The sequence below is a fragment of the Ctenocephalides felis genome, unplaced genomic scaffold (assembly GCF_003426905.1).
Source record: "Ctenocephalides felis isolate EL2017-DRISC unplaced genomic scaffold, ASM342690v1 CF-g0.4_SCAFFOLD_01492, whole genome shotgun sequence".
NCBI lineage: Eukaryota > Metazoa > Arthropoda > Insecta > Siphonaptera > Pulicidae > Ctenocephalides > Ctenocephalides felis.
Window position 1 is genome coordinate 17,265,919 of NW_020537646.1, and position 25,691 is coordinate 17,291,609.

Consider the following 25,691-nt stretch of genomic DNA (forward strand, 5'->3'; position numbering starts at 1 on the left):
GACCCCGTGTGCAGAAATTGTGTACGCTTCGTCTTAGCATGGAGTAAGGCGTTAGCTAGGTGACATGTTTGGTTAGTGCAAATTTACGGTTACCTTAATAATAATTATACAGCTGTCGTAGTTAAATTACGGAATTACCTGTTCTCCGAGCGGCAATATTACGACGTTACCTACGGCTTTACAATGGCAATAAGCTGGTCGTTATGTATGCCTAGCCTATATCGAACACTGCTGGTAAGAAACCTATGAGTAATATGACATAGTTATTTATAATATATTTTATATATGTAATAAATATAATAGAGTATTGATAAATCTTACTTGCCGCAGAACTGAATTTGTTTTGACTTGTTTTAAGATTTCATATCAACTCCAAATTTTGTATAAAATGTAATAATCATCTATTTGTTGAGTTCTAATATTGATTGCCATGCCAAACTATTTCTCTTATGAATTATGCCCAGATATTGATATTGTTGTGATCACTACATTTAAGGTAAAAATGTTCGGTGAGCTTCTTTATGTAGTCGTTACTGTCGGTACGTAGTGTGCTGTTAGTGGGTCTATCGAGTGCAAGTCTCAGTGCCTTGTTCTGTATAGTCTGTAGTAGGGAATGCAATACCAGTATACCGAATTACCGGTAAACCGCCCGATTTTTCGGTGGTATTTTTACCGGTATTAATTCCAAAAAATACCGGTATTTTTGGTATTTTTACATAAGCGCTAATTGATACATAATACCCTAAAGTTTATATTTCTCGGAACAAATTTATCTTTAAATTCCATAATCGCATAAACAGCTATATCTTCAAGTGATTCTATAAGATAATAAACAAATGTCAAATATTATCTCAACTCGTCATTCAACTGATTGTTTATTGCTTTCCAAAGGGCTTCATATTGTGTTACAATAAATACAATTGGACTTATAGATAATGATGTTTGTTTCATCTTTTGTAAAAATGTAACGGTTTTGTAACTGATATTTGCGATAAAATATTTTATATCATACAGATTGCCCTTGCGTAATCTTTATTTTTTTCTAACTTCATACATAATAATTATGATAATTACTAAATATTTTTGCTTCTTATTACAATTATAAAATATTATTTTTCGAAAACGTTTCGAAGTTTGAAAATACTGTGAAAGTATAACATTGTTTTAAACAACTCAACAATTATAGTAACTTATTATTTATCTCGACAAAGAATCCAATCTTAAATTAGTGTAGTAAAATTATTTTTTTGAAATATTGGAGATTATGCTAATTTAACACATCGAATACAGACAATACAGTGTATTATAATATGTATTGTAATATGATCTTTTATGAGTTTTTGGTCTTTCTTACTCATTGGTTTGTTTTTGGTGAAAAGTACTCAATATACTCGATAGTGATAATGAATTAAATAAATTGCATATGCTTTTGTTAAATTATTATTTAAAAAAAATAAACTTATTGTTTTTTTTATTGTTTAGTTGAATATAGGGTATTGCATTCCCTAGTCTGTAGTATGGAGCAGCGTACAATAATATTAGTTGAACTAAAGCCAGGTATAGCGTCCGTCTGTCTTTCAGCCTTCGTAGGCTTTTATGATTTAATAGTTTTTATATTTATGTGTTTGGTCTTCATCTAACTCAAATTTGGTAAAAATAGCAAAGTAGTTAAAAATTAGAGGTTATCTAATCCAATCATATATTATTATCCATCCATTGATTACTCATGTTTCGATCTACTTTAAGAATATCAATTCAACTAAGTGAAATAAAAAAACAAAATTTTATTAAACAGCAATTTACTAGACCGCAATATGTGAATGAGTGAAAACTGTACAAGTTCATTTCTTTAATTTTTCACATGGTAGTATTTTGCATTGTTGTATTTTATCTAGAAGGATCATCTAACTAGGAACACGTTAAATGGACAATAGTATATAAGACAAATATCAAAATATGTTCATCAAAATTGTATACAAAAAAATTTGCAACGCATTCTTTTAGAACGAATTTATTTTCTAACTCTCGAGCAAACCACATATATAGTTGGCCATGACTAAAACATGGATTTTCTAAATTGATTTCGCGAAGTTCATTGACAAAGTAGACATTACATATTTTTCATTATATCATATTCTAATATTGTCTAGGCTCATTATTTAACCTAAATTCAATTTTCATGTGATTTGACACTTCTGGCAGGTGACAGTTCTCATGAGTCAAAATGTTTTCAATGTCAAACAATGATTTGTTGTTTTTTTCATTTATTTCTACTATATTTTTATAATCATTTACATCCTAAAATTTTCTCTTAACAAACTGCAAAAAGATTTATCAAAATTCGAATAACGTGAAGGAGGAGTTTGAATTCATACACCCGTACAGATGAATTTTATCTATGAGATATTTGTATGTCGTTTACCATCACTGCAAATGTTATACGTTTGTTTAATCCCGATATATTAAAGGGCAACGTTTACTTAATGACATATTGGATGTGCTACGCAACGCGAACTGGTGGCTACGGGCTACGGTGCTACGATGCTACGGGCGTAGGGGACGCGTAGGCCCAGGACTACAAATCTAATTTACGCCACACTTACCTGCCACCGTGACAGAGAATAGTCCGAGAACTAGTGAATATATTAGAAAACATTAAGTACATGATAATATATGCGAAAACAATTATTTTTTTGGGCTCAAGGCTTAAAGGAGGACCATTGAAAGTAATTCAATTTAAAAAAAATTAAATTCATAGATTAACAAATGATGTTCATTCTAGAAATGTTGAGGCAATTGTGTCTTTTATTTTGACTATGGTTCCAGAAATGTTATTAAGGTTTACGGATCTGAAGTTTAAACGAACAAAATTAACTACAATGACCGAAAAATGGTCACAGTTTCACAAAAGCTGTAGGTTGCACTTAAAAGCTTATGATTTTAAAACTTCCTAGAATAATAATTGCTTCTAATTTTTTTATAATAGCTGCAATCAATAATATCACCTCGTTTCGGCTTGACGCTGAGTGCTAAGAAACCCTGTATGTCTTCTAAAAATTTTACATTACTAATAAATAATATTAAAAAAGTAAATATTACTAATTCACGTACCTGCGATTTGAGTGCAATAATTTGTGTCTAATCGCACCTTGCCTTGTTTTCACTTTTTTCTGGATTGTGAGAAATTTCCTCAATTTTTTGGATTTCCGAATTGTGAGATATTTTCTCAAATTTTTATATTTTGCACAAAATTCTCTCCAACTCCAAGACTATTGGACCAAAACTATATGTCACATAGTCAAATGGAGCGTTGCCATAAACAAGTTCCAGACACGGGTATTATATTACACTACTTAGTTCATGCATAAATCTTCACCTTTGTGCGCAAATCGTTTAATGGGCTACATATTGGATTGGACGGGACCGAACTTATCCCAAAACATACATTTATTGAAATAAATTGACATACTGGGAATTCAAGAAAAAAGTAAATTATATTTATGTGTATACACATATACAACGCATACATCACACATAACATATGTAGGAGTTCGATTTATATTATATAGAATTTGAAATATATTTATTTAAAAACCAAATATAATTATATTTAGGCTAAAATTGTATAGTACCTTTGTCATTGAAAAAAATTAAAATAAATGATTTCAAGTATTCTTAGATATACACGGTTTTAAATAATTTAACATCATTACCTCACTGAATTACTTTTACAATTGCTTTTAAAAAAAATCCACTCACAAAGGTACAAAAAATAATAAATAAATAAATTTAGATTGCTTTTAATTTCTTTAATAAGGTAATAATTCAACATCATTGCCTCACTGAATTACTTTCACTATTGCTTTTAAAAAATTTCTACTCACAAAGGTACAAAAAATAATAAATAAATAAATTTAGAATGCTTTTAATTTCTTCCCCTAATGAAGGCTATGATTTTATCCAAACATCATATGGATGAATTTTAAATGAATTTATATAAGAACGCCGAAAAAAAATCAACAAATTTATTAAAATTTTATATAATAACTAATTCATTAAATATGCTTCGCTGTGCGTAATAAATTTTATTCAACAATCTTTTTAGCGCTATTCCCAAAATCATCTCACGTTTAATTAAAAAAGTTGAAGTTGGATCATTAATTACCTTGGCCACTCTGCTCACTGGGCTTTATATAATTTATATATTTTTTAGAATATCATAAAATTAATTTTGAGAACATTTATCAAAATATTTATTATCAACGCTGGGCTAAAAACAAAGCTGTAGTTATAGTGTAGCGGGATTTATGCACTTATTGATTTTTTATCACATTTTTATTGAATAATTGATGAAGATATATATATATATATATATATATATATATATATGCAATATTGTTCGCCATGTTTCATGAATATTTTTATTCATCATAAAAAGGTTTACGAGTTATTATAATTAAAATTGCATCATAAAAATAGGTATATGCCAGTCAACAGCCGTGTGTACTAAAATTCATTACAAGGTGCTGAAATTTATTAAATGAATGGATTTTCGCAAAATTCTAACATATATTTGTATAAAAACTTACAAATGTATTTTTTTTTTATTTTCTCTCTAATAATTGGAATAAGATTTTGCAAATATTGAATAACAATTCATAGAAAAATCTAATTCTCCTATTTAAACTGATGGATCGATTGGAGAAACTGTGAAAACGTACGAATTTAATATTGATTTTTTAAATTTTCTCTCTAATAATTAAACTAAGAATTTGCAAATATTGAATAACAAGTCATAGAAAAATATTTAATATTCTTATTCAAACTTCTGGATCGAATGGAGAAATTGTGATAAGGTAATAAATTTAATGAAACATGTATGCTTATATTTTATTACAGTTTTGAGGTGCAATGATTAATTATATATTTAAAAAAAATTATCATTACTGAATTGTTCAGTTGGTTTTTTTAATGTCGAAATTAGTCATTATAGTAAGTTCACCTTGGAATTCGAGATACCCAGCTGTAAGTCGGTAAATACTTCTATTATGCACCATAACAGTTGTCTCAAAACCTACATGTGTTACGTACACCCTACCATATGTAGGTTTTAATTTAATAATTAAAACACAACTTTTAGGGTGCAAAATACAAATATTTACACACTTGCAGCTGGGTATCTCGAATACCGAGATTCTTACCTAATTTAAGCTTAAATGAGTGGACTAAAAAGTTCTCCGCACATATTCGCCTTTGTGTTAATTACAAACGTCTAAGTTCAATTTATTAGTACTATTTGATCTATGATATCGACATAGTGTTTCACCCTGATCTTTAAATTAATTATGTACTTATACTTAAAATAAATTTTTAATGAAAAATTATATTTCCAATAAAACTCATCTTCGATTACCATAAAGTTTCAAGCATCCATACAAGTACCTTGAGGAATACACATTCTCGATTTATCACTCCAATTACTCATATATCTTCAAATACTTTCAAACTTTCAATGCCGATCGCCTCTTTCAGTCGCGTTCGCGCACGGCATATTGATGTGGAAAAAATCTTCGTTTATTTTTCCTGACGATATCTACAATTTATTCGGTAATTTCATTCATGATTTCAAATGCGAAATATGATACAAACATTCGACGAGCACGCATCCGTCGCTTGTTATGTATGGAAATAGGAAATGCTTCCGTGTCGACGGGCGTCAAATAACAAGTGTCGGATGACAGCCTTCAGTCACACCGGTGGCGCCTGAATCCACGATATACAATGGACGAAAAATATTATATGGTATTCGTTGTTTTATTGATGGATCGATTGAAGACATTGTGCTGGGATAATAAATTTGACAAAAATTTGTATGCTTCTACATTATTCTATATTAACCAGTTTGGTCATACGGAAAACAACTTTGGGGCTGCCCTAGTAAATCTAATGTGGCATTGGTACAGCGAACCCAGTAAAAACTACTTCAATTGCACCCTGGCCCGTGATCAATAAAACTCTGCATAATGATCTGAAGGTACTAAACATTGGAAACTTTATAACAAATTAGTTCCACTAATCATCGTATGCGCTGGTGTTGAATTATTCAAGAGATGTAATTATTTTTTAACTGTTTACAAATTATTATTTATTATTATTGTTGATTATGGTACAATTGGTATCAGTACCTTATTTTCCTAGTAAGAGAAAATATGTCCACTATCTATTTATCATCATTTTACAGTAAAAAGAGTCTACCAAAAGCTTATGCGAAACAAAAAGATTAGAGTGGGTTAGGATAAAATTTTGTTTTTTTTCTATGATAAAATTATAAAGTATTTTACCTCTTCATTATCCTGATTAAATGCGCCAACACACATTAGTACATTTTTTTAAAGAATAGTCTCCAAAAATTAACCACAATAGTTGAAAAATAGTCTTAATTTGACCAAAGCTGTAGATTGCACTCAAAAGCTCATAATTTTCAAACAACGTGAGATACATTAATTTCTAATTTTTCTCAGCACAGTTTCATTATTGAATTTATTTATCACACTTTTGGAATATTAGTCATCTTACTTCTGTATGGTGTGAATTCGAAAAAACAATCTAAATTATTGAGAAATTTGAATTCGCTTCGAAGTGATCAAATTAATCTTCTTATTTTTATTGTGTGCGAATACAAAAAAAATCTCAATTAATAACAGATACGAATTCGCTTTGAAGTGCTTAAATGCTCTAGAATATTAATTCTCTTCCTTTATCGGGCGAAGTATCTGAAAAAATATCTAAATTATTAATAAATTCAATTTCTCTTCGAAGTCATTTTTGCCAAAAAATTTTTCGCTAGACATATATAATATATAAAAGTACTTGACTCATAATTCTTTTATCATCCTTTATAATTGTTTTAACGATTATGTTTATTAAATTAAATATCCATATCAGGTAGGTCAGTGCACTGAGTTAAACTCCAATTCGATTCAGGGAAGAATAGTGTGAGAGATTTTCTTTTGCCATTTCATACCACAGTGACAGAAGTGGGCTTATTTTCAATTGGAACCATATTTTTGATCAAAATGCGAATTTGGACATTGCTGCTGCACGATGTCAGGTTGTCCCCATATTTTTTCCTATAACACTTGATACCTGTTGAATTTATAGAAACATTACGTAACAAAATCCATTATTATTTTTAACCATTACAATGCACTAAAATAGTACTATAAAACATATAACTTACATCATATGTAACTCAATTACTCTAAAGCCTATATACAAATCATTATAAAATCATCAACATAACATACATACACTAGCCTTAATTAAATAATCTGTACATAACATTCTGCAGTCTAAATCTAAATCTAGCATCTTTGGAATAACATCAGTTGAGAGAATTGTCGAAGCATTCTATTATTTTCGAGTGTCCATCCAACGAATCGTTATTCTATCATTTCCACTCTGATAATACCCAAAGTGTTCGGATGAGCCGTTGTCTTGGGTATTGTTGTTTTTCGTCCTGGCGTTATTTTTCTAGTCGAATGCTTCGTTGTTATCTCTGGGCTGATATCGTTGTTTAGGCTAGAATGACTAACGTGGAAAGTCGAGTGCGATATACGGGCTGGGCCGTAGTCGGAATTCTGTTTAGACAGGAAGGCCCCCAGCAACGCGGACTAAGATAAATATAAATATATAAATAAATCACTATATTTTACTAGATTTAGACATAACATTGTACTGGTCACCAATTTAACTCGTTTTCAGAAAACGCTTTATATTGAAATGATAACCATTCCTAAATACAGTATCATAGAACCTAGGACAATGTAAGCAAGGAAAATAGGACGTAATACCAAATAGGGTATAACAAATTTATAAAAGTCACTTGGTTATTTATAATATTTTTTTTTGTTCTCTATTTCATTCAAAAGTTTAAATAATTTAAATATAAATTCAAAAAATGTTTTATTCAATAGTACTGAATTGGTGATTGATCCATCAGACTTAAATTTCAATCCAGATTTTATTTATTTTTGGACTGATAAATTTTTATGAAAAAGAGATTGAAATGTTGGCTGTCAAACGGATTCTTAATTAAATCAGGCATACTAGTAAATTTATTTACAAATTCCCAGTTCAGGACATTCAGCAAATTTTCCAAGTTACAGTTATCTCTTGTTCAAAAAACATTAAATTAAAATGATCACGTTTCAGACATCACAATGATTTTCCACTAGATATATGATTTATAACGATATTCTAATGATTATAATACAATTCTAAAATGTATCTTTTAATTAAAAAAATCAAGATGTAAATTTGTTCTATTGAAAACTTTTTATTAAATCAAGTAGCAACCTTTTATAGTAGTTTTCTGATTGTAATGGCCAGATACAATATTTAATTCGAAGTTGTAGTATTTTTTCATTCAATCAAATTACGACAATTAGTTGGTTTCTATGTAAAATGTATTTCATGTCTATAATGCATTTGATATTTGTTTATAATCTAATTATCTAATCGTTTTTTCAAAAAAAAATATCGTTAAATCATAATAAATATGTTACCTTTTTCTTCCTGCTTGCAAAAAAATATATATATATATATTAGATATATTTGTAAGAACAGTAGCAAAGATGTATTTTAATACTCTTTTGATGAAATTTAATTCTCTTTGAATTTCGAATATTTTGAATTGAGTTAAAGATCATACTTATATTTATAGAGAGCTTAAATATTATATTAATAGGGTAGAGCGGGACTTAAAGGTCCTTGGGTAAAAAGGTCCACCACCGATATCACAAAAAAACAGTAAAGTTATGAATATTTTAACAATATTTGAAAGTTGAGGGCAAAACTTATGACGTCGCTATCGGGAAATAAAAAGTAATGTTTGAGAACCCATAACAAAAGTATTTTCTAGCGTTCTTAGTTTTTTGGTTATGAGCACTGTTGTTTAGTTTACGATATCTTAATATGCATAACAAACGTATTTTTTTGCATTATTATTTTTTTGGTTATGCACTTTCTGAGAATAGAAAAAAAGTATATTATGTTAAAAAAAGCAATTTTATGAAAGATATATTGAATAATTATTTCAACTCTGCTGATTATGATTTTTGACGAAATATTAGATCAAGGTTATATACAGTGTTATCTCTGTAAAAAATGTACATATGAAATTTATACTTTGCATTGATTGAATATTGTAGCTATTATTTTGTAAAATTCTTAAATATAATTGGACTTGCTTACGTCTATGAGGTAAAAAGAATAGGTGACAATTTTTTGAAAAACAGCAAAAAACTCATTTCTACAATGATGAATTAGCTAGGAGTTTTACTGATCATAGTTGTTTGTTTTATATGTGTTATTTGTTGTGATATAGTTGGTTTGGTTTTCACAATTTAGTTGCTCAAAGTCAAATTAGACCTTTATGCCCTGCCCTACCTTATATTATAATTTCCTCAACTAAAGTGAAAAATTAGCATATCAACGCAAACTTCCGATCTTAACCATATAGACAGTATATAAAACCATATCATTTTTCTAAAAAATTAAGAACATCCCCCCTAATCAAACAAGCTGCTCACCTTATCGACCTCTCTTCTTCGGGGTCTATTATAATGCCTTTGGCGAAGGGCGGCTTGCTCCTTGTCTCCGCCAAGAACATTCCCCTAGTGTCACGCGAACAATGCTCGCCAGCCAACCTTGAACCGTCTTGTGTTCGAGGGCAGAGACCAAAAATGTAATGCGTGAAGCTCGGACACGGCCACGACCAGAAACCCACGGGGGAGGCGCCGTCCCCTGGAAAATGAGATAGTTGATAGTTTGACAAAGATTCATACTTATGCAGTATTTTGAACAATACAGTTTTTAGTTATGTTAAATACAACTTGTTTGAATTTGCTGAAACTTTATAGGCATTGCAGTAGATCTGAGCTACAATCGTAGTCAATTATAGTGAACCAGAATAAAGCTTTTTTATAGTTTTTATACAGGTATAAATTCTTGAATTATAAGTTTATATGCTGTTTTGTAATATTATTCATATTTTATAGCAATTAGACAGAAGTATAAGTATTTGAAGTTTGCATTTTCATTTAAGTTAAAAAAAAATTACCATTGACATAAGAGTGAGAATCGTTCAGAAGGTCAGTACACACGTTTATAAAGCCAGAACAAAAACGTTCTGAAGTATTTTTTTGGTTAGATTGAGATTACAGATGCAGGTTAAATACTGCATTTAACCATTGATAATAATGAACTTATAAACATTAAAACAATTAATATTTAATTTAAGTTCTATATATCCTGCAGTATTATTTCATTAAAAGAGTTGTTTATAATTATCATTAAGGGGCACAACTAGTGTGAAATTTTCAAAAAATCGAATTTTCAACTTTTTTATATATCAACAGGTTATACCTTTAAAAATAACATACCAAAATTTTAAATCGATTTCTTAAATAGTTTTTGATTACATCCATTTAAAGAGTATATATATAGTATATAGTATAACGATCATTTAATCTTTTTCTCGAAACAGCATTTTCTGAATTTGCAGCAGCGATTACTCAAAAACAAATGATCCGATCACTATTAATTTTTTTTACATATTCTATATATAGTTCTCCGTAAAATGTACTATCGATTTTTTAATCGGATCAAAAATCGAATTTTGGCAGTCCAAAAACGACCAAAATTTTGGGTAAAATTCGACTTATTTTTAAAAAATGCCGTCATTTTGTCCATTTTTGTTTTTTGATTGTAGTTCATTTTACAGGCAATATTATCTAGTTTAACGAAACTTTTTTTTTTTAATTTCATCCACGTAGAAGGCCGGAATCACTGCAGCAGTGAAGGGCCTTTTTTTCGCGCCGTTGGAGATCGATAACGATAACTTGAAAAATATTTAACTATTTTCTTCAAAAATTTTACTGTGTATTCTTAAAACATGTATGAATTTATTCCTAAAATGTTGCAATGATTGATAAAGTAGTGTTTTTAATATAAATACCCAAAAATCACCTTTGTTTTAGGCGGTTACATTAGTTGTGCCCCTTAAAGACTGAAGTATATAGACTATTTTTTTAAATAAAACATTAAATTTCAACATTACCTTTTATGGATTCAGCAAAAATAATCAGCTGCTCTGTGATGACTACAACCTACATCTACGCCACAACCAGGTTGGGCAACACCACCGTTGAAATAAAAATCTGCATGGCCACAGCGTTCCATTTTCCCCTTAAAAATAATTTATATAAAAAATGCTTTAATTATATATCTACGAGTATATCGAATTAGAGTAAATACTTGAATTAGAGCATTGGTATGAAAAACATCGACAAATTCTGCATCTGTTGGATCTAGTTTACCATCCAAAGACGAGAAAGCAAATAAGGGCATGGCAGGATCTAAACCTGAAAATGGATAAGGGTTAAAATATTAATTCAAGGATTATGATTATGATTATGAGTAAATAATAAATTAAAGACCAATCATAAAATATATTAGACTACTATACTAGAAACATTTCTTTTATTAAATAATTACCTTGATGTTTGAGTATGTTTTGTTATTACCGAAATTAAATTAAATGTGAACTAAAAATAATAGACATTACTTGTCTTAAATTACATTGATAAACATTTTGGTAATAGTGATAAAATAATATGTTATGGTATTAAAAAAATAAAGATATAATCATTAAATTCTTGAAATATATGTTTAAAAAAAATATTTTCAAAGCATATTTAAAAAAAAAAGAAGTAGTGAACGTTGTGAAAAATTTGCTCAAACTCAAATAAACAGTTTTATTCACTAATAAAACTAAACTAATCTTAGTAAATCCAATCAAATTTAAATTGTTGATAATTTTTCTCCCTTTACCTGTAATTCTGGATAACTTATAAGGCCTCAATTTCACAGCAGCAAAATTCGGCACATGTGCTCCCAAGCTGAATCCAATAATATGAATATTTGTAGCACCCGCGTCCCTCAATCTCGATACAAGTTGTGCAACACAAACGCCCGCGGGCCGCGAATTTGACACCGCTGCTATATAACAAGGACCAGAGCTTAAAGCTTCCCAATCCATTGCTATTACATTTACTGGTCCTGATCGAAGATATCGGTATCGCATAAAGACTAAAGGTGTCAGCCCCATCCCTAAAATGATAAAAGATAATTAATTTAAGTGTTTATTGTTAATTATTTATTATTTTTATAAATTTCGAATTAAACAGAAAATAAGTATATATTTAATCAATTCTGGTTAATTGAGTAATTGATAGAACTCTAAGTTAAGAATAAATTAAACATAAATAAAAATGAAAGAAAAGAAAAAACGGAAAGGTAAGAATTGCTCCAATATTAGTGCATATTAACTATTAGGTTATATTATACTCTCTCTGATAAATATAAATTGTACCAAAGCAATTTATTAAATATTTTCAATTATTTTTATAAATTTTATAGTTTATATAAAAATGTAACTAAATATATTAATAACGCACAAAATCCAATTAAAATTGAACATATAATTTCCTTCTTGCAAAAATATAATAAAATTATCTGACGCGCTCTCAAGCAAATTATATTTTTTATGTATAGTCCAATATTTAATTAACATCATTCTTTGTCTGAGAAATAGTGCTTTTTAATTAAGTGAATACAGTATATTATAAATAAATATTCTTAAAAATACAAAATAAAATTTAATTAAAAATTAAACTTAAGGCATATATATTTTCTTGTCCGTACCTTGTAAGCAAATAATTTTGATTAGTTTAAATGTCATTTATCTAAATATTTATAAAATAATAGATAGGTGTATTATACATTGTCTTATCTTGTTTATACTACTTTGAGATTGAACATTTTTATATTTACACGATTCATCTATTTTATCTTAGAATTAACTATATATTTAACAATCTGTAAACAGAGATTGCTCTTAGAATTACTCATTTTTATATCGCTATTATATAAAAATCTGAAATCACAGTATTGTTTTTTGGATATAAAAGTAAACAGATAAAAATGATGAAAATTATATTGCTATATAAATGTATTATATAAAATTTATCTGGCGTCAAGTATGTAATAAAAATGAAATAAATATAAAATGTGTTCATACAACAAATGAAAAAGCTCTGAATGATGAACGAGTAATATATAGTTGTATTAGACAAATTGCAATGTCTAACAACATTATGTATCTATCATTTCTTGATTATTTATGCGAAAATGAATTTACAAGAAACAACATATAATGTTTCTTGCAACATTTTACATGCACAAAAATTAGTAGTAAATAACTTAGTAGAATGAGAATTGTAAACAACTAGTAAATTACCATTCATTAATATAAAACCAAAATTTAATATGGCAAAGTTCCCAAAGACGAAAGTTAGTTTTCCTATTAGCCATTATTAACCCTTTCAATTTTTTTGATGCCGCTGCACCGGCGACAAAATGCATATTACTTTTGAAATGTACGAGTGGAAAGGGTTAATATCCTAGAGTTATGTCATTGCCAGTTCTTGGCAATTTTCTAAGTTTATTTAAACCTTACCCGATATAAAATAGCCTACAGCTAGGAAAATGAAGTCGAATAGTTCTTACATTTCAATCAGGAAACAATATAAATTTAAAAAGTTTAGCTCTCTTCGCCTGGCGGAAAAAAGTACCAAAGCCATTGTATGTTATGATATGACACGGATGACAGTTTTAATAGAAAAAGTTGTGTGTGACTAAAGTGAACGATATTGACTTTATTTCCCAGAAACTTTTGTGGAACGTCGCCGAAGTTTCCTGAAGAAGGAACATAATAGAATTTAAATACACGATCTGAATAAAATATAAAGCAAAGCAATTCCCAAATGTGTCATTAGGAAATTTTAACGGCGGAGCATAATGTTTGTAATAATACTCGTGTTTTGAGTGTTTTGTAAGATTTACTGAAGGTATTTTTATAACGACTTTTTGAAGCACTTTCGAAGCGTTAAAACGCTCCAGCAGAATTCCAAACAAGAGGTGTAAGTTATTTTTGTACGTTTTGCGTGATGTTTTCGAATAATATTATCGCATTCGCATTTGAATAGGTAAATGTAAATTTAATGAATCACCAAGACTGACGATAATGAATTATCATATTTTTTATAATAATTGAGTAAAATTTATTCAACACGGCAATGAGAAACGTCTCAAAAACACCCACACCCATCGTATGTAAACAAATTAGCCACAATTGTATAAACGATAATTAAAATTGAATATTTCCACTTTTCCTATTAGTATAGCTGTTCCTCGTAACTGCTTTTTACATTTTAAAATAAAACATGAATACATCATAACTATTAGAATTTCAATCATTATTATTATTCAATATAATATAATAGTTGTATAATGATCATTTTGTGTTTGTGCCGAGGATTTAAATACATAGAATTTTTTATTATCTGAACTATTCTTATTATTCTATAAGCTGTTGTGAATTAATATCTGATTCTAGTGATATTGGAAGGCAACCCATTGGTTGTCCATTTTCTATATGATGTCATTTTTATCATATATTTGTGAGACGACAATAAATGCAATTACAAGACCAAAGCTGTTACAATAAAACTAAGGATCAGTACTTTTAAATTTTTAAAGAATAAAAGAATTTAAAGAATAAATAAATCAAACAATGAATTAATAACTTACACCCTTATTTTTTATATTATTTGAACAATAATTAGAACTCAATGGCCCTGTAAGCAGTTATGATCATTTGACTTAACAATCTTCGTCGGTTTTTCAAACGGCAACCTAATGGTTATTATAAAAATTTCTGTAATAGTGACGAATTGTGTAAAGTCCATATTCAATTTAAATATTATCCTATCTATATTTCCAAATGAACCGATGTCACTACTGCTAGACATCAGGCTGCTCGAGGCGCATATGGAATCTGGGACCTCGGATTGTAATCCCTGAGCTCTAATAATTAATCTGCCAGAGAGCTCTAAAACTTGTATAAAACTATAATTGATGCATCAAAATCTTCACGATAAATACAATCCTCTGAGTTCTGTACTTATTATGCAGTATTAGTTTCTGTTTTCAATACCAAATGAAATTTCAATAATCATTAAGCATCATTTCAAACCAGAGCAGCAGCTTTTGCAAATGGACTCCAAAATACAATTCTAGATGATCGGGTCGAGTCATGTTAAATCGTTCCTTGAAATCAGTCTTTCTCGACTTATTTTCTTGACCCAATTCTGTTTTGTTATTCAAAAATTCAAGTCACTCATCTTCTTGGCCTACTTCAATTCTGCAAGTCACACACACGAGTGCTCGACTGAATTTACCCTTTGGTGACTGCGAAAAAACTTGAGTGAAAATAGAGGAGTAAGGGAGAAATTTATTTATTTCTATAGCCAATATCTTTGTTATGTATAATTGTGAAATATAAAATTAAAATTATTTCCAAAACAAGTAGTACATAAATTAGATATTATTGATTTTGCAATTCACAATGAATACCAGATAGCTAAAACCGTTGTTGTGTTCTTAGTTCTTAACAAGAATGTAGTCTTAGCATTTGCATTAAATGCAACTGTTGAATATGGATTATGCCGACTTTGTACTGCTCATTTGTATTTAAATCCTTAGAAATGTGGTGATTTATGACCTTGATGTTTTCATGAAACATTCACATAGGTTTCTTTAATTTCGTACCAATGCTAACGTTTTTCAAGACAACCCCTATTAGTACTTTCTGCATCATCTTTCTCTCCCCAGCTTCCCCTATATCCATTTTAACTTTTATGGACATGCAGCTCTCCACAGTCCATTATATTGAGACTGAGAATCCGGAGTAACGTATGAGTCCACTCTAGGTCACGTTTTCTTTGGGACACCCGCAACCTCAAAGCCCAGAGCCAACTCCCAAACACAGTTAGCTTTGATTTTCCACAACCTAGAATTCTGCGGCGAAAGCCTACTATGATATGCACAAAGTGGAGATTTTAGACTTTGACACCCAGTAGTTTATAGTTTGTCACAAGTGGACAGGGATAAGATTGATGGAAAATGATTTTTTTCACGAATTGGTTCATTGCAGCAAACGTTCTTACCCATCTTTAAAAAATCTGTTAAAATTCATTTAGCTTCCTAGATTTCTAGTTTCCTAGTAGTTTACACTTCAACATGTAGTAACGATTTTGCTTATTGACAAGTTACATAAAAAGATTACTATGCTTCTATTTCAACAAAGCAAAAACCTTTCCTCCACACCAGAAACCTACCGTCGTCACCGAAAAATACACCCGCACTTAGAAAATATGAAAATGTATTCATATGTAAAAGCAAAGGTACCTTTTTATGAAATTCCTTGCGGGCAGAATTCGTATGAAATACATTTTTTTGAGCGCATAATAAGTTAACGATCTAAGAAGCACGCACCGGGACCCTTCAAGAGGCACATAAATTCCTTAAGAGCTTCCCGTCCTCTTAATAATAAATCACCGTCCCAATAAATCTTTTTGCCACCCACACCCTGGTAGAGGAGATTGTTCGACAATCGTGGTAATAGACAAGGCGCTGGTTTCGCATTTTGCATGAAAAATCTATAGGACATATCTAAATTAGTCTGAGAATCAAAAATAGTTCTTGCCATCTATCTTGGTTCAGTCCTGCATAGTTCTAGTCACAGTAAAAAAATTATGTTAATTTTGAAATTTACAACAATATAATAAGATGTTTATAATAATAATTCAAACAAATAGAGTCAAACTCAAACAAAATGTATATGTTGAGTAAATGCATACTAGTAGTCAAATTATAAAAAAGTAAAGTGATTAGCGACATAGTCATTTCTATTGTTGATGCTTAACCCGAAGGAACAAGTCAATCTAAATGTCACCAAAATTACCATATTTAAAACAAGAGACCAAGGCAATGAATTTATGATATACATTTTCGAGCAAAGGCTACAAAAATTCATATATTTTTTTTTTAAATCTATGTCCATACTTATTCCCCGTCTATGAGAGTGGGCCGCCCGGCTCGACTCTTTTTGTCCTCTATCCAAGGCATATGACGGACTCGGGATAATTTTATTTACGTTGAGATGAGAAAATTAAATAAAACATTTGCATATTCTTGTCCCTGTTTTACGACGGAACATTGTGCTTTTGACAGACAGTGATGTGATAAAAAGGAAGCGCAGCGAATGCTCCGTAAAAACCACAAAAAAGACTCGGATGAATGAATTTTTTTAAACTTAATGACGTAAAAGAAAATGAATAATTAATTAAGAGAATTCTGAAAGGCAGATTTAGTGTATTGAGAATAAATGCAAATGCGGTTTCATTAAGCAATACTTATGTATTCATTTTGATTTTATCAAAGAAGTCTTTGGTAGTAACTTAAATAGTCAAAGAATATTGTCAAACGTAGGATTTTATCGATTTGTTATAAAATATAAATAAAATAAATAATTATAGTATTTAAATAAGTATAATTTTAAATTTATGAATGAGAAGGTACTTTATTAATAAGTAATCTAATGTGATGGTTTCTCAAATTGATTGTTTAGATTGCAATTCAAGTTATATCAGAGAAACTGGCTAAAATTTAATGAAAGCAAATTCAACATCATAAAAATCCAAGACAAATTAAAACTATGCTGACAGAACATATTGACACATTGCAATCCAATGAAGATTTTTTTCAAACCTATATCTTTAGAAAATGTATACAATAGACGTATTTGTGAAAGATCTTCCATAACCATTTCCAACGATAACATAATAAAAGGATTGTCTTAAGATTCCTGGCGATTCAAATATTTTTCATTAATCACAAATTAATAACAAAAACGTGCAGAAATTCACAATTAGTTTTACACATGTTAGAATAGTGGTAATTTTTTTTTCAATCTACTTTTTATTGTTTATTGTTGAAGCTAGATTATTAGACTCTTTTAATACATATTTCAATATCAAATTCGAAAACAATATATATATATACATTATATTACTGATAAATTGCAATATAATTGAACTATACATACACCATATTTAAATGTAAATTGGTAGCCCAAAAGTTCCATGCATTACTAATGCTAAAGTTGTAATGTAGAAATTCCATAAATAAATTATTAACACAATAAACTTCACCACAAATTACTATGTAAATCCCAATGTACACATCACGTCTATTCCATTATATTAATGCGTTATTATTCCCAAGTTAAACGCATAAATTTACTATTTCAACGATCCCATATACAGTTGTCATTGCAACTACTACAGTTCATGAAGTCATCACGAGTTTGACCTCACAGTGGTCGTACGTTTACCACTAAAATCAGGTTGTTTGGCGGAATATCCAATAGAGGAAAATACAGTAGATTTGTGCAAGTCTGGTAGAGGACACAGTCTGCATTAATGTTTGATGAAGTTCGTTTTATTCCTGGAATGTAAGGGATCTCGAGGTGACGTATCACATTTCACAGATGGTTTCGCGCTCCGGATTAACGTTGGCAGCCCTTAGCTTTTTGTACCATTTCACCTTACTCACAGAAATACGGTGGATGGTTCTCTCGGTGTTTATTTGTCATTGTCACATAGTTAATCAGACTTGTTTAAGGTTTAAGTAGACTTGGTATTGTAGATAGATACTACACACTACTGGTGTTTTAACATTGTGATACACACAGCTAGTGTTGTAACATGCATGAACTATAAAGAGATAACACTAATTTGTTCTATTTTTTACTAAAATTTTGCGAGTGAACTGTCTTTATATAACTTAAGAGATAACATTAATTGATAGAAACAATTCTCTGAATATTAGCTCTTAATATTAACTTTAAGATAGTCCGCACTCCAACCAAAGTTTGTATGGAAATAACATGGGTATAATTTTACTTGTTTTATAACTTAGCAATAAATGAATCAAAAATTTTGAGAATAACATTGTATTTGCTTATTTTAATCATAAATATAAAAATTACAACAAAAATTTGATATATTTTATAAAATAAATATTTCCTAAAAAAGAGAAACCAAGAAAATTTGGTTGAAGTGCAGACTATCTTAAAGTTAATGTTAAGTTAAACTTTCACGGCATTATTTTTTATCAATTTGGAAGCAATTTGAGACCCTGGGATTTATAGTATATATATATATATATATATATATATATATATATATATTTATTAGTATTAGTATCAGCTCTCAATATGAACATTTAGATAGAGCCAATTGAAAGTTTCTTATATTTGTTATTAACATACGTTATTAAGGAAATTCTTGCGCTAGATATTTGTGTAGTATTCCTATATTATGACACATAAGAATATTTATAAGCCACTTAACCTCTAATTAAAACCTATTCATCATGGAATCAAGATTAATTCTGCAGCAAAATATTTATTTAATTGGTGATATTGAAACTCAAATTATTATTTTGATTCCATGAATAAATAGCCCACATGGATTTAATTACTATTAGAGATTCATTTTTTATTCATTTGGAAGCATTGGCGCCCTTGGTAGTAAAGAAATTTGAAAATGTCCATATAAAGGACTTTCCTAATATATAATGTTAATATATTAATATATTAATTTTAATTAATTCAATGTAAGTACTTCTATTGTTCCTAGTATCCCATTTCCACCATATGTTGATATTGCACACAAAGTCTCGAAGTCAGAATGTTAAATTTTCTTCACATAATATATGATCGTAATAAAATAAAACTGCGCGGATGTTTTAAAACTGTCTCAGGATAATAACTGTTGTTTGTAAAAAGGAAAAAAGCAACTATCTACTCATCATAAAACATAGGAAGTTGAGCGCATGTTCTTAATGTTGCAAGATCATACACATATGGTATTCTGGAACTCACTACTCTTCTTAGCAAGAAAACAGATAAAAATAGTTGTAAAAATGAAGGAATAATATCTCTTGCGATTATATATACTTGAGTATATAGGAGCGAGGGGATAAAAATGGAAATCAGCCACGCTATTTATTCATCACACTAGACTTTTTCTAGATGTGATAAAAATTAATAGCTTTCATATTAAAAATGTTCAAATGAAAGTTTAATAATTTAAGTATACTGGAAGTGCCTCATGAAATATTCAAAATTGAAGCTCTTCTACAATTTGAATATAAATTTTTTTTAGTAAATTTTATGAAAAATGCTTCATTACATCATAAAAAAAACTTGAGTCACTATTAGGTACTTATAATAAGTTCTTAATGAAATATTTAATTAACAAATACAATATGGTTTATTCATGGTCTATAAGTTCATTATATTTAGTTAAAGATTATACTACCATTTATAATTTATTATTTGATATTTTACTTTGTCTAAAGTTGAAATTGACCTAATTCGTGAATGATTCACTGTTAATGCTGCAATTTCAGAATGTCAAATATATAACTTTCTCATCTTGGAGATATTGCACTTCAAATACTCAAATAGTTTAATACTCTTGTTAATTACCATGTTTTACCGATAACATTACTCATTCGTGATGTGTTAACACGAGCTGTGGTAATCACTCAACAAATTACATAAAGTTAGTTATGAATCATACGAATAGTTGGAAAAGTTATATATATATATATATATATATATATATATATATATTAATTGTTTAATATGAACAAAACAGCACTCAGATTTGTTTAACACAACTTTATTTTATGATTACAGACGTTTCGAGACCATGGTGTGTCTCATCTTCAGTGTAATTTCAAAAACAGTTACTTATATACTAAACATTCTTTAATACTTTATTTAAATTTCATTTAATTTTTGATATACAAAAAACTCCAACTATTCCTTGCAATGCTTGACACAGTACTAAAGAAACATATAACACTTACAGAAATATTCTAAACAAATTTGAAGTACTTCCTAGATGGAGACAGAGAGGGTATCATTATAATGTAAACAAAAGGAGTGCTATCGCATACCAAAATCGATAAAAATGAAAAAACAAATTAATTTATTGAAAAGAATAAGATAAATGAAAAAATTTATAAATTATTAATGATGTTTATATAAGTGTCATGTAAAATATTTGTGTCGGTTCTTAGATTTATGCTATTGTTAGTCCGAACTATTAACATTGATTCTGCCATGCTCCGTTTAAATAAGTCTTTCTCATGGAATAAAATTTGGGGATTGTCAAAATCAAACTTATGGTTGTTGATATTAGCATGATCCACAAGTGTACTTTTAAATTTTTTGTTATCTATTTTTTCACATTGTAATTCATGTTGCCTGAGTCTCTTTTCTAAGTTCTGGCAGGTCTGGCCAATATAAGAGCAATTACAATCCAAACAATTTACTTTATAAACTATATCTTTCTTTTTTGTTAATGGAGTATATATATATATATATATATATATATATATACTAGCATATCCGGCCACACTGTGCTGTGGCTTTTATTAAAATGCACTGGCTTAATTAATGAAGGGCAGTCAACAGTTCAATACTATTGATTGGTCAAAATTTTCTTACAATGCCTATTACTTCAAATTTAAAAACAAATATTGAAATGTTAAACTATTCACATTTTTGACATCGACGATAATAAAATCTATGTGAAGTTATATTCGATATAATAATAATGAGTAGTACTGCCCTAGGGCAGGTTCTCCAAATCGATTTAGGGAAGAATAGTGTGAGAGATTTTACATTGCCACATTGTCGTTTTATGCCATGGGAACATATTTTTTGATATTTTTTTTAAGTGCAAATGGAAATCGCTGCTGCACGATGTCACAACCCTGTCCACACGAGTCCCTGAGCTTAACCGTTACGCCATGAAACGCCAGATTCGATATGTTTCCAAAGTATTATTTATACCATTAAAAAGGAACCCAATGTAATATCTAACTTTTACTCATAACTTTTCTAATATATCAGCTCTACATATAATTACCAAGATGGTCCGATAAAACGGCCGCTGATTGCGCTCCGGTAATAACTCATTCTACGTAATCCCGGTATTAAAATTCACAAAACTATTTCCGCTTATCAGCTTTGTGCACATTGCGAAGTACATATTAATTAGAACATTACTTAGATAATATTATATTAATCTCAACGTATAAGTTTTAAGGTATTACATCATATGCAAATGAAGCTAGGTGAGCATGGTGTAATAGAAATATCTGAACAAAATTAAATTTTTCACCTCATTTGCAAATAAAGCTAGGAGAGCATGGTGTAATAGAAATATCTGAACAAAATTAAATTTTTCACCTCATTTAGAATAAACTTATTTTATTTTTAAGCTAGTATAAATTGATTTGTCAACGTAATACCTATAATAGGCCACCGAGGCATATTAATTAGAAACACTAATTTTCAAAACTTTAATTGAAATTTATAATTAAACCAATTTCCGCAGGCCTATAATATTTTAAAGTATACTATATGACTATCAACTCTATCAACATACGAAGTTTTATAAAAATCACAGAAGAATAAACCTGAGGTTCTCCATGTTAAATAATTTGTTACAATTGTAAAAATAAAAATATTCATCAAAATTACATTTTAATTTCAATTGACTGAAAGTATGCCTGAAAAATACCAATAAATATAATTTTTAGACATTGATACTTACTTGTATCAATCAAACGGCCAGGATAAATTTGCAAAAATAATTAATAAATACAGTCAAATATTTATTTATGCGTTTAGACACTCATTGTGTGACATCATTTAGCAGGAGAAAAACCTCAAAATATAAAAATTATATAATCACATAATTATTTACACAATATTATCGATTATTTATATCAGTTATACGACATGTTATACGTTGATTTAATACAGATATAAATATAAATAATAACATATATAAAAACGATTATATTAGTTTTTTTATAGTTATTGTAAAAAAGTACCCATAATCTATCTAATCTTTCATATTAATAATTTTTTTTTTTCATATGAAACGAAGCTTTTTTAACCATAAGATATAGTATGTTGTATCTTTTTAAAATTTTAGAAAAAAATTTTAATGCTCGCATTTCAAGCATAATTTTGACTTATTTTTTTTTAATTTAGTAGAATATTTTATTTTCTATTTCTATCTTTAGTAAATAGCAATCGCAACTATCCTAAGTGTTGTTGTATATACCACTATCTGATGTTACTAGAAAGTATTTTCCTCTCTTTGTGATGAAAGTATTATTTTTAATTGTGATTTAAAATATATTGCAGAATGTCCCGAAAGGCTATTTTTACTTGCAAATATATTTAGGTCTACAATGAATTAATAATGACAACTATTTCCAAAAATTTTGAAATAAATTTGGGTCAACAATTGACTTGATCCATGAATTTTGTATATATGCTCTCATAATAGCAATTCTAACTATTTTATCTATTGTATTTTCTGCTACTTAGATTTATTAGAAGGCTACCCAATAGTCTTTCATCTCTATAGGTAGAAATTATTACTTCTAATAGTGATGTGTAATATGTTGCAGCATATCCCGAAGGGCTATTTTGCAACACATTTTGGTCTATATTTGACTTGATCCATAAAACTTGGTAAATATTCCCTCGGTTCATGGAAACGTTACCTGAATCCCTCACAGCGTCGCGAGCATTTCTTTGATGTGCAGTTATTATGGAAAGTTATATTGTGCGCAATGCGGAGCGTGGAACATTACCTGCCGTTGCAAAACGTTCGAGAACAATTTGTTCTACACGAACTGCGAAAAACTTAAGACTTCACTCATACTAAAACGAAGTCTCTGTTCTCAAAGTATTATCCTGTTCATTCTTAACAATGGCTGATTCAAAGATAAAGTTATATATTTCATATCATGGTAATTGATGCAGACATACGACATTTGAAAAATTCGCATTTTTCATTCGGTATTAAGACCACAGGGCTATACTGCTTATTCTAGAAATGTATGATCAAAAACATTGATTAATGACTTTTATAAGGATATAGGGGTAAAACCTACACAATCATAAAATGAATGAAATATAAAAGAAATATACATTTCTATGAAGGATAATTCTAGATATAAGAACAAAAATATGGGCGATTTCAATGTTAGATAGCATATAGTCAATAAAACTTATTATAAAAAAAAAGAAAATATTATGTTTACAATAAATTCTAATTATTTCATCCCCCGCGCCCTTGAATTTAATCCGCATCAATGCCACATTACAGAAATCATTATTCAAGCAAATAATTTATTCAAAGACGCTTAGTTTTAAACTTCTGACACTTTCCAAATTATGCAAATTTTCCGGGAAATCTTTAAACGCGAGAAAATATTCCATCGTCTTTAATATGCGCCATTCCCAGCGGGCTAATCTTTGTCTTAGAACGTTTGACTTCATTTGCTAACGAAGAAAACAATGTTTTCAGCTATAATATATTCTGCATAGAATCCACAACGCGAGTAAAAAATTTCATAAAGGAAAAAAAACTTCGTAAGTTCTCGAAGTACAAAAAATATGAGAAAGTTGTTCCTAGATGAAATGATTTGAAACCAAATTATTTTGGACAATCGAGGATTAAGTCTTGGATATATGTTATTGTAAAAATTTTGTCACAGGTTATAGCGATTTTTATGTCACAATTAAACATATATTTTACAATAACTTGAATGTACTCGCATTACATAAAATAGTCAGTAATACTTGGCGTTCGTAGAAGATTTTACAAGATGCTTTCGACTTGAAAACCAAAAGCAATGATAGTTTTATATTTTTTATTGAATTGAATTAACTAGAAGTGCTGAGGTAAACATATTAAAAAAAATCCTCCAAGGTTTATTAAGTACTAACATGCTAAATTATCAAAAATATGCAAGTGATAGTAGTGATTTCGCAACGGACTGGAATCTAAACTTGATAATTTTCATTATGTGTAATTTTTCTGACGACAGAAATTACTATAACTTTGTTGATGTCCAACGTTTGATTCAATTATTTCATATATAGATTATATATATATATTATATATATATATATATATTGTACGGGAGATGCACCCATTCGTAAGCGACTATGTGACGGTCAGAATACAAACAACGCAGTTTGTAGTAGATTACTCATATGCCACGACACTGTAAGCTCGAGATATATTTGACAAGCCCGGCAAGCGTCTGATTGAAGTTCCTTTCAAAGCACAAAATATGCAGTAACAACTAAGTGATGATTGTGTTGCACTATGCAATGACATTGAATAAGTCGTAAAATAATGTATCTAGGATTTCAAAGTCACATTGAAGCGAGCACGTAAAAGCTTGCAATGACGCAGTCTTCAGTCAGTCGTCATTAATTTTCAACCTTAGACAATAATTTTATCTGAAAACACCGAAATACATCTAAAAGAACATGGCAAAAGTAATATTTTTCACTGGTGAGAATAATTTTTCATTTTATGTACATTGCTCCATACTCGTTTCATGATGTTATTCCCAAGTTTCAAAATGAAACTTTTCAAATGATGAAAACCATTACAGTTTTTTATGTATGATCATATCACGTTTTGGTGCGCAAAACATCCACCGTTCAAATTGCAATCGTTAGTACAAATTATTTTGTTGCATAAACTCTATGAATATACAAATTGAAATTAAAATCTAACGCATGCATAATTGCTACGGCT

The 25,691-nt window shown here is 29.1% G+C and overlaps 1 pseudogene; it reads right to left on the bottom strand.

The window, feature by feature from the left end:
* Window positions 1–7,576: 7,576 nt before the first annotated feature.
* The window catches only part of LOC113370937, a 26,850-nt pseudogene continuing 8,735 nt past the window's right edge, over window positions 7,577–25,691 (bottom strand).